This window comes from Lissotriton vulgaris, unplaced genomic scaffold (assembly GCF_964263255.1).
Source record: "Lissotriton vulgaris unplaced genomic scaffold, aLisVul1.2 SCAFFOLD_2129, whole genome shotgun sequence".
NCBI lineage: Eukaryota > Metazoa > Chordata > Amphibia > Caudata > Salamandridae > Lissotriton > Lissotriton vulgaris.
This window is the reverse complement of record NW_028255332.1, coordinates 251,408-262,560: the sequence shown is the minus strand read 5'-3', so window position 1 is coordinate 262,560 and position 11,153 is coordinate 251,408.

Below are 11,153 nucleotides of genomic sequence, written 5' to 3'. Positions count from 1 at the left end.
AATTACAGACAAAGGTTGTTTTTGATGTAAGTCCTGCAGAGTTGGGTGCATCCTTGCCCAACACACTGGCTATCCCAAACCCCCATGGCACATTGTGGCTTATGCTAGTCAAAGTTTGTCAATAACAGAACGTGCCTATTAACAATCTGAAAAAAAGCCTCACTATGGTGTGGGCTTGTGAGTATTCTCATGTGTTCCTGTATGTAAAGCATTTCACAGTTATCACCGATCACCAAGCATTGCTCACCATCCTCAGCAGTACTAAAGCCAATATACCCCCTCACATTGAGAGGTGGGGGATTGCGATTGCAGGAGTACGATTATACGATTGTGCATTCTCCAGGAGAAGGATGAAAACCCTGCTGACTACATTTTATGTGTGCAAATACAGTGTCATAGCAATACTTCTGAAGTGGCTGATGCTTATGTTAACTTAATTGTGACATCTAGTACCCCTGTTGCTATATTAGAAGAACAAATCATTGCTGCCACAAGTAGTGACAGGGATTTGATGATAATCAATGACATTATTGCACACCAATTGTGGCAGAAACATAATTTACCTCTTCAAGATGACCTTGAACACCAGAAATTTAAAAATGTGCAGGAGGAGCTTTCAGTTACTCCAGCCAGCATCATCTTATGAGGGTTGAGAATTGTCATACCCAAGAGACTGGGATAAAAAGTTATTGAACTTGCTCATGAAGGACATTGTGGAGATGCTTCTATGAAACAAGCTCTATGAGACAGAGTGTGGTTAAGAGCTGAAAAAGAGTTAAAGGCTTGTCATGTGTGCAGCTGTTTTTCAACTAAGACAACCCCACATCCGTTCAACATGTTCAATCTTCCAAAGCATGCACGGGAGACAATTGCAATTGATTTATTTGTACTCCTTTGCAATAGCCATAATCTACTAGTAATAATTGATGAAGATTCCAGCTTTCCCCTTGGGAAAGATCTATCATCAACTACTCAATGACAGAGTCATTGAGAGATTAAAAAGTATCTTTTCTATGTGGGGTGTTCCTTCAATTTTGAAATCTGACAATGACCTGCCTTTCAACAGTCGAGAATGTAAAGATTTTCTCACACATCTAAAAGTCTGGCATCAGAAAAGCACACCTCTCTGGCCACCGGCGAATGGTGTGGTCGAGAGATTTATGAGCACCCTCAAGAAGACTGTTCAGCGCCCTATACTGGAAAAGCTTGAACTTAAATCAGTGCTTAAGTCTATGCTTTATGCATGCAGGTCAACTCCACATTCTACCACAGGTGAAAGCCCTGCCACCTTAATGTTTGTGAGAGTCATGGGCACCAAGTTGCCACAATGGGCCAATGAGAGATCTATTGACATTGATAGACTTTGCACTACTGACTCTTCTCACAAAGGCTAAATGATGCCCTATGGGGATAGACGTCAAAGTTCTTGGGCAGTGTTTAACAGACAAGACCGGCAGAAACAGAAACGCAAGTCTGATGCTCCTTTTGATGCTGACCCACTGAGGGTTGTGAGTAGTAAGGGACACATGGTGACTGTACACCATCCTGGAAAGTCCATTATGTGACATTCTTCACATTTCAAGCTCCTGCCTCGATCTTTGCCAGCTCCCAATGTCAGAAGTGATATTTGTCCAACCCGAGCGTTGGGGGAGTCCAGTGATTGTACCAGGGTGTCTGTCGAGAGTGCCAGTCATGGATATGTCTCCTGTAACTCCGCAACCTCACATGACCAGCTCTGGGCAATTGAGCACCAAAATGACTTTTTGAAGTGTTGTAATGCATATATGTATTATTGATACTTTTTATTTAACAAAGGGGGAGATGTAGTGTCTTATGAGTTCGTAACGACGAGACCCTTTTGGTTCCTGATGGGCTCAGTAGAATAGTGACGTAATTGTGTGTGTGGTAGAATTCCTAACGTAGCATGTTTAGATTATTTTCATGTACGGGGTCTGAGATAGGACACTACAAACTGTAACTGTTACAGCAATATTTTGCTCCTTGTGATGACTGCACTGTAAGGATGTTTTGAGCCTTCATTTAATTTCTTGGCTCTTGAGATGAGAAAGTGTTGATTAGTTTTCTCAGCCCAAATTGCTTACACTCTTTTTCCAAGTGAAGGTCATCTTTTTCCTTACTCTCTCTCTATAAGTATATATATATATATATATATATATATATATATAATACAATATATATGTGTATAGCCTTTTCTATCAGCAGTTGCTGGTGACCTCATGGTTGACCAATTCTGTAATTCACAGATATATATATATTTTTTTCTGTTCATAAACATTTTAAGGCTTTTGTTGGAGTGACATGCAAAGTATCTTTGACACTTATCACTGCACACCGGTCCTCAGGGTACATCTATGTAATGAGGGGCTGGTGGAAAGAAAATAGTGTGTGTCTCTCTGCAGGCATATCTGTCTCAGAAACGTTTGGATAATATTCTGCTCTTCCCTCCATCTACTTATTAAAATGGGGAAATTTGAAAGTCACAATTTAATCAAGTGCTCCTTCTAAAAGGAGAAGTAGCCTCAATCCTCATGCTAACATTAGTACACCTATTCAATTTCTGCATGAAAACCCTGCATTTCCTAGTTCACCAACATCAACTCCATTGCAATAATTAATTTTTTCCTGCAGAAACAATTGAAATTTCTTTACTTCATCTAAGGAGATGTGTGGCAGAACCTCTCTCCTTAACGTACCCGATCTGGAATAGGCCATACAATCCAAGGCCTCATCAAGAACTATGCAGGCAGTGGTGGCAGGGCGCATAACCAGTTCTACATAATTGCAGCAAAACTGCCGAAGATCCTCAAAATGAAGTAAGAAAAGTAACCCCTCTGATGCACACTGGAGAACCATTGGGATCCATAAATTCCAAGGGCCCGATTGCGATGCCGGACGGACCGAAGTCCGCACGACATCGCTCTGGAAATGGAACCAAATGACCTCCTGTCGTCGGTTCCAGCCCAGCTATTAGGATGCAACTAACCCTGTGCGGTCACAATCCTATACTTTGCTATGGAAGCATGCTTTACGAATGGAAGGCATGCTCTCATAGCAAAGAGCACAGGTGCAGTTCATCCCTGCAGCCCATGGCAGGCACCTCAAGGGGCCTGCCACCAGGTGCAGGGATCAACAGGGGGGGGCACCATAGGTGCCCCCTAGGCCGTTGTTCGGCAGCCTTGCACCCATGGGGGCCTTGCTGGGGGCCCCCAGAGACAGTTTCCCAATGCCTTTCTGTGATCGAAAGGCCGGCAGAGAAAAGCAGTGGGAAACTACCATTGTATTCCCTCGGCCAGAAAGAGCTGGCTGAGGGATTACTGCAGGCCTTCCGAAAGGCGGACTGGCTCTCCGAGCCCATCGTCAGCTATTCGGAACTCCTGTTTGCAATAATTTACAACCAACTTCATCAAAATGGGTTAGCCCGAAATTATTACAAACAGGAAATTACGATGCGGTAAGGATGGCTCCGACTGAGGGTCAGAGGCATTCCTTACTGCATGGTAATCGGGCCCTAAGTGTGTTACAGCAGCCTATACTTGAATTTTCAACAGCCTGAGTATCTGAGTCCACCGATATGAAGACAACCCTGAACTCACTGAATTTTTTTCTTCATGTCTCCTTGGCAGGTAGTGAAGATGAGATGGTGCGCTGTTACTGTGACTCAACATATTGATACATAGGTGCATATTTATGGGAAAGCTACAGCATGCAGCAAGTCAAGTTGCTGCTCTGTGCTGAGTGACAAGTAAAGGGCAGGAATGTGCTGTATTTAAAAGAATGTAGTGCATGCCTTCCTTTGTCCCTGCGCTGGCGCCCTTTTGGCTGCCCAGCACAAATACAGGCACCCTTGCACCATGGTACAAGGGTGTCTGTGTGCATGGTGGATTATTTTTGTGCAGGAAGGGGCACCTTCCTGCACACAAACAATCCACTGAGGCATTTTCCTCTTTCTGTGTGTGCCGCAGCAGACAGAAAGAGGAAAAACGAGGAGAAATGTCTCCATGTTATGCCCCCCCCAAGAAGATGTATTTTCTGGAGCATTCCCAGATTGATCACTTTTGGTGAATCTAGGAATGGGTCAGAAACCATGGGAGTTGCATGGGGTACCCCACACAACGCCCCTGGAATGCCTTCCCAGGGCAGAGTAACACAATATAGTATTTGCGCTGCACTGTATTACTCCAGATTTATGAAGCCACTCAGGACCACAGAAAGTGGCCTTGCGTGGCTTCATAAATCAAATGTTTTAGCTGTGTCCCACATGCACCACATTGCGTAGTGCAAGTGTGACACAAGTGACCTCATAAATATAGCCACCAGTTTTGGAGGTACTAAAAATAAATGTGCAGTTTATTGGACTTTTGAAGTGCAGACTCATGCTACTGAATGGCATTGCCAACATGCATTTGCTGATAGCAATACATACCTCTAGTTCCCTTGATAGTCTGCCTGCTGAAGCCCAATCCATCTACAAGGCACCAAATTAATCTATGCACTATGTTAATAAGAGATGTACTGCAGAAAACGTACTATGATTGCATAAAGTCAAGTAGAAGCCAGGGGGAATTGCTGTGACCGTTTTCTTGTTCTTTTGTTACCCTGACACTGTTCATGCTACCCCAGTGGCAAGTATAGAAACTAACCGTCACCCGCAGAACCTTCTTTGCTTTCTATTGTTTCCAGTCCATGCCCTTCTAAACCATGGGAATAGGAAAACAGAGATCTGTTGTAGGCCTGAAGGCGAGACAAGGGGTGAACTCTCTGGGCTTTATTTATGAGGCCCTACTGTCACTATCGCACCGCCAGAACGTCACCTTTTTGACGTTCGGGTGGTGCAATGTTTATAAGGCCACAAAAAGTCATTTTACAGGACTTTTCATGGCTTTGTAAATTTGTGCCCCTTTCACGCAGAAAATTGTGTGAGAGGGGCGTTCCATAGGTGTGGCTGGGGGCGTTCCCAGCAACATCCATGGCTTTTGCCGGTAAGTCTGAGGCAGCGCCAAAAACATACACCTCCCCAAGAGAGGCGTAAGGAAGGCACAATGAGGAGAAATATCTTTATTTCTTCTAGTTTTTCCTCTTTCTATGTGTGCTGCTTTCTGCAGCACACAGGGGGAAAAGGACAGGACTGCGCTATAGCTAATGGATGCGGTGCATTCCTGCTCTTTTCTTTTGCCACAAGACAGCGCAACAGTAAGATCTGCTGCACTACCCTACAGCAAAAAAAAACATAAATGAGGCCCTTAGTTTTTACAACTCCGACAACAGGTGAACAAACATTTTTTGGGGAATGATCAATTATCTCATAATGAATAACTAATGATTCCAATTAATTATTTATTGCTCGAAACAGCTATGGGACCATATAGAGCTTCACAAAATTGCACAGTTTACCACCTTTGCAAATCTTCACTTTTGGAAGTTTTTCCAACAAAAAATATTTCTCTGGTGATTTTTTCTGCAAAACATTTTTATCGCAAAAATTTGATTTTGGTATATTTTTGCCCACAAGACGTAATTATTGTGGTTTTTCGCGCACTTTTTTAAAAACCTTACTAACTTCGCAAAGTTGATAGAGATAGTAATTGTATAGATCATTTCCAATAGTGTGCCCAATATTCACCATAATTTTAAAGATCAGTTTAAACATTTTTGTCTTTTCAATGTAATCAATGTAAATTAAAACTCTATGGGGCATGTTACCAACAACTAGCGATATTTATCGCTAAATGCGCTTAGCGACTTTTTTTTTATCGCTTCCTATTGCTGGGTATTTTAGCGGAGAAAACATGCTATTAGCAACGTTTTTCTCCATAGTGCTAAAATATCCAGCGATAGCGGCGTAAGCGAGAACATCGCTGAGAATACAGCGATATTCTCGCAATAGCGACGAAATGCTCTTAGCCAAGTTATCGACCTCCCATTGGATAACATGGCTAAGAACTAGTCAGAGCAGGCATTAGTTATTGGCGATAGCGGGAATATTTCCTTCACTATGCCAGCCTTCTGGATAGGCGATAGCGACGTTATCGACTGCTTTCAGTCGCTAACGGGTTGGGTATGCCCACTTTGCATGGCATTAGCCATAAATATTGCTGACATGCAAAGCGGGCCCCAAACCGCTCGCTATCGCCTTCAAGCTGTTGCTAACTGCTGTTAGCGACAGCTTGATAATAGGGCGATAGAATTTTCGCCGCTTAGCATCCGAAAACATCCGCTAAACCGGCGAAAAGTGCCTTTCGCCCTCCTTGATAATATGCCCCTATGTGAACCTCCTCATTACTATTTCCAAGGATATGAAAAACAACTTTGGTGATGTATGATGAAAATAAAAAAAAAATCACCAGTGGTGATGCTGAATTGTGTAAATACAGTATTCAATCAAACATGGTGTTTGACTTAAAACTGTACTTAATCAGTTGATTTGCCAATATTATTAGTCCTGAATCATAAAGTTGTTTACACACTGCAATGGCAATGACGTCTGCAACAGCTTTTATTACAAGGGCAAATTAAACATGTTATTCACTAAACATGATTTTTTACAATTGTAAATGTGTTGACTCAGGTGTAAAATTACACAGTGATCACAGTTCTTGGGAGAAGTCCTTTATTCTTTGTGAAGTCTAAAAAAGTTTGGGTTATGCGGCGAGCACAAGGTGAGTGGTTTTATTTATTTTACTTTCAATACCCCATCTGTTGAATTTCCCCCCTGCCCCGCCCCTGCCACGCTGCCCGACCTATGTTACCTGGGCTGAACGCATCTGCTATTGTGAATACAATAGTGAAAACAGAAATATTCCAGGCTCAAACCAAGACAGTGCAAAAATGAAATTGCAGAAGAAAGTTTTCGTACTGTGTCCAGGATGTGGGACCTCATCATAAGTCAGATCTAGTGGTGTAGATTGATCAGTAACATGGGGGAGGGGTGGGGAAGAGGGGGTAGGTGAGCATTAGATGTCCCTACAATCATGCTGGTTAAAATACATTTAACAGAAGCAGGGCAGAAGGTGCCCTTAAGTAGCAGTAGGAAGGGAGAGAAGTGTGGATTTTGAGGGGTACTTATAATTCAGTATTTTGTAAAATAATAATTTTATCATCTTTAAAATGGAGACTAGAGTGTGTGTGTATGTTTGTCTTTGTCTGCATGTGTATATGAAAATCAGACACAGCCGCCATGACTCATGGGTGGGGGGGGAGGGGGGGTCGTGCTGGGAGGGGGTTAATTTAATAAAAATTAATTAAAAGAAAACCTTATCTTAGCCCCCGGTCCCGGGCTCCCGCGTCGCGTTTCCCGCTCTCTCTCAGCTCACAGGAAGCAGAAGCAGACACCCTCTCTCTCCTCCCCTAAGCAAATCACAACGCTGCAATGGCAGTGTTGTGATTGGCAAGGACGCCGTCCGTACAGGCGTCTATGGGGGGCCGTTTTCTAAAATGCAGGCTGCATGCAGCCTACATGGAAAAACGAAGAATGCTCGTGACTGATTCGGTCTGCCCTGAGGCTGACCAAACAGTCAGCGCCCATAACAGTGGGCTAGACACTCCTCCCCTCCCCACCCACTCACCTGCCCCATACCAGGTATACCCTTCTCACCTCCGAGAAAGCAGTGGGGCGACGCTCCGAAACCCACATGGTGGAGCCGCCCCTGATATAAATCCCTAGTGAAATTTGACAAACACCTCACCATACCTGACTTAGATCACCTATCCCCAACTATTCACTACAGAATACATTTATTAGGGGTTATAACTCCCAACCCCCCCCCCCCCCCCCCAAATCTACACCCCTGGTCAGACTCAGCAAGTACGTTCTTTCCTACTCTTTCATGTGCATCACATCACTTTAAGGCATATTTTTTCGACAAGAAAATGACTACTTTCTGTATTGGATTGTAATTGAAAAGACCCTATACTCAATATTAAAACACATATGAATTTTTTACTTCAGGAAAGCATTCTATTAATTTGGAGCTCGATTTCCTCTCCATAAGTGTGCCTATATATTCAGATATACTGATTATCACAGTGTGGTTGGGGTGCCTGTACTTAGACAAGGCATGTTCTCACGCATGCCACATTTGTTGAAATCATATTTCAGGCCAGTATATCAGCTAAATAAGTGAAAACGAAATCTTCTTAGAAAGTGCAAATCTAAAGCCAGTAGCTGATGTAAATGCACCCAAATCCACCATGGTCTAAAGCAATTAAATGCATTTTTAAACACTTCTTGAAACGCTGGATAATTAAAAAAAATTGGGAAAACAGATTTTCCAAATCTGGGAAGGGAGTATAGGGAGGGCTATTTTACCACGGTAAATGAATTCTAATAGGTTAGGAGCGACGAGGCATATTTACAAGCCCCTATCACCACAGGAATGTCATTTATAAAGACTTTCCTGTTGCGATAGGGGCTACCCCTTATTTACCAGGCTGTGTTAAACCACATGATGTGGCTTAATGCCGCCTTGTAAATACGGCACCCTTTAATTCTATACTTAGCTCTCCGCCGCAACACCCATTGATTTTGATGCTGCCCCATATTTTCAAGGGTTGTGTAAATATGAGGCAGCTCTAAAATTTTGACCAGGGTAAGCCTGGTCTTAACATGGCGAAACAAGGAGAAATATTGAATTTCTCCTCTTTTTTCTTGTTTCTATAGGTTGCAGCATTCCTCAGTACACATAGAAACAGCAAAACACCCTGAATGATTGTTTATGTGCAGGAAGGTGTTCCTTTCTGCGCATAAATAATCCTCTTTAAAATATTACGATTTGCAAATTCAATGAGTGCTGCACAATGAAGCAGACATATGAGTTTCAAATCACCATCCTGGATTGTTTACGTGCAGGTTGAGACACCTACCTGCACATAAAGAATCATTCCCTCAATGCAGACACCCTTGCACAATGGTGCAAGAGTACCTGTGTTGGTGCTAGGCAGCTGAATTTATCCCCAGTGCAGGGAGAAACGCAGGGTGTAGCATATTATTGTAAATACCGTGCATCCCTGCGTTTCTAAAGTGACAGCGCTCAGCTTTAGCTACTTAGGAGCTCCACCAATTTTGTTGTAAATACCCCCCTACATTTTGTCGGGCATTATTTAGAGTTTAGTGGACAGGAATCTCTTCAAAAACACCCACTGTATTACAAGTGCCTTAGGCTTACAATATGTGGTCCGATATCCGCCACATTTAAGACAGCGTATCCCGTCTACCTAACTCTAAATAAGAACCCCTGGTCACCTGTAATTTGGTTCACGTTTACTCATAGATGTCAGGCAAGCGTGAAGAGGATGATAAGAAGGAATAATTCTGCATCTGACATTTTGCAAAATGTCGCTATGTTCTTCTCCACACGAGACAGCTCTTTCACATATCACCATCATTTAAGTGTGACGTGTCTGGTGGTAATTAGAGTAATTGGACCAGCTAGAGATACATATTCTTCACAAAAGAGCACTGTAGAATGTATGTGTTGCAGCAAGATCTTGGAGGAAGGTGACCCGATGTCAAAGATATTCACATACACCTCCGAATATAAATGATCCATGAGTCATACAAAATTACACATGCGTCTTGGCATATGCTGGGAGCCAAAATCAAACTTCCTTTGTCCATGAAAGCAAAGTTGTTGGCATTAGATATAGAGACTAATTGTAAAGGAAGCACATTATGGCTAGACTGTGGCTGTGTTCCAAATTCTTTGGTGTTCTAACCTCCAAATATCTTGTAGACTAAACATTAGAAACAAATAGGATAAAGCTTGTCTCTAAAGTTCTTATTAAGAGCTAGACTTTAGAAAATGATCAAAAATAGGATTATAATCCAATATAATATATACAATACTGCTCAAATACTTTGACAGAAAAGCAGACATTTGAGGTGAGCAGATCTAGAGTGTTGCTGGTGTTGAGAGTGCTCTAACAGGAGCTGCTTTCCACCTAAACTTGAGAATTACCAAAAGTTCTCTGCTTCTTTGTTTGCATAATTTATGCATCACTCTATGCCTGAAAAGGTATTGTTTTGACTTATACTGGGTGCTCCCTTGTGTATGGTCAAAGCTATACCTCTCTGAAAAGAGCTCTAATTAAAGTCAAACACTGTGTCAGGGGTTGCTTTTACTCATGTCAGGTTGGCGTGGTTGGTATTTTACCAATTCAAAGCTGTAATACTGTGCCTGGAATGGTAAATGGCTTTTGTCATTTTACAGCTCGGCATGGACAGCACTGTGCTAGTCCTATGCTCAAAGACTTTGCTGCAGAAATGGCAAAAGTCTTTGGGCCCGATGTAGGTAAATCAAATTTACCACTTCTAAAATACCGAATCATACCGATTCGGTATTTAAGAATTGGTAAATTAGAGGGGGGGGAAATGTAGGTAATTCTGATTCGGTAAATACCGAATCTGTAAGATTCGGTATTTACTGATTCTGTAAGTACCGAATCGGTATCCCCCATTGATTCCTATGGGCCTTAAAGCCCACAGGAATCAATGTGGAATACACGATTCGGTAATTACCTATTCTTGCAAGGGTGCAGGGGGTGTCACTTTGACACCCTCTGGCACCCCAATTACAGGCTTGTGTGCCATGTGGTACACATACATGCCCTATGGGCAAGTCTGTTTGTCACATGGCACAGGTGTGCATGCACAGATGTGCATGCACACCTGGAATCAGTATTTTACCACCCAAGTGGATTGGGTGGTAAAATACCGATTCTTAAAGCCCTGTGGCACTCTTACATCTGCCAGCTACATCTGCATTTACAGAGTCTGTATTTACCGATTCGGTAATTTGACCAAATCGGTAAATACAGAATCGGTAAAATACCGATTCTGTAAATGCATGCCCTACATCTGAAAACCCTAATACCGGTCGGAAACGGCCAAAATCGGCCGTTTCCGACCGGTATTAGGGCTCCTACATCTGGCCCTTTGTCTTTTTCTATCTCGGCGTGGATGGCACTGTGCTAATCCTATGCTTAAATACTTTGATAGAAAAGCAGACATTTGAGGTGAGCAAATCTAGAGTGTCGCTGATGTTGAGAGTACTCTAACAGGAGCTGCTTTCCACCTAAACTTGAGAACTACTCAGAGTTCTCTGCTTCTTTTTTGGCATATATATATATATATATAT